We start from the raw sequence: 582 nt of genomic DNA, 5'->3' as shown, positions 1-582 counted from the left end.
TTTAGGGGTGAAGAGAGGAATGATTACAAAACTAATTGGAACATTTAGTCTTTAAAAGTTTTACTTTTTTACTTTTTTTATTTTTTTTACTTTTCAATAATTACAAGGGGGGGAAGAAATTACAAGGATCAAGATGCATCTCTAGATGAAAGAGTCATGTTGATTATACATTTCTCAAGTTTTTCCAGGTAGAAAATGTTTTTATTTTGCTTTTGTTGTTCCCTTTTAACTTAGTTTTTCTGTTAATAAAAATGTCTATAATGTCTTGGATATAGAGGTGTTGAATTTGAGAACTGGGAAGACTCTTCGACTCCAACCCGCTTTGTTTTTTCCAGATGAAAAACAAAAGGCCAAAGAGGGGAGTCTTAATTCCTGGCTGGCAGATGGCTCTTCTGACCAGTGCCTTCCCTCCTGTGCTGTGTTGCCCTCCTTCTGTTACCCAAGGTGTTTCTGGTTATGACTCTATATTATTCTCATATAACTTGAAATTTTCAGTCATGAGATGAGAATATTATGCCTCCCTGGGGATGCTTATGAGAGTAGCGCTCACGTCCAGAACACTAAATATATGAAATATCTTCT

Source organism: Herpailurus yagouaroundi, unplaced genomic scaffold (assembly GCF_014898765.1).
Source record: "Herpailurus yagouaroundi ecotype Mexico unplaced genomic scaffold, PumYag 28, whole genome shotgun sequence".
In the NCBI taxonomy this organism is placed as follows: domain Eukaryota; kingdom Metazoa; phylum Chordata; class Mammalia; order Carnivora; family Felidae; genus Herpailurus; species Herpailurus yagouaroundi.
Note: the sequence above shows the minus strand (reverse complement) of the source record.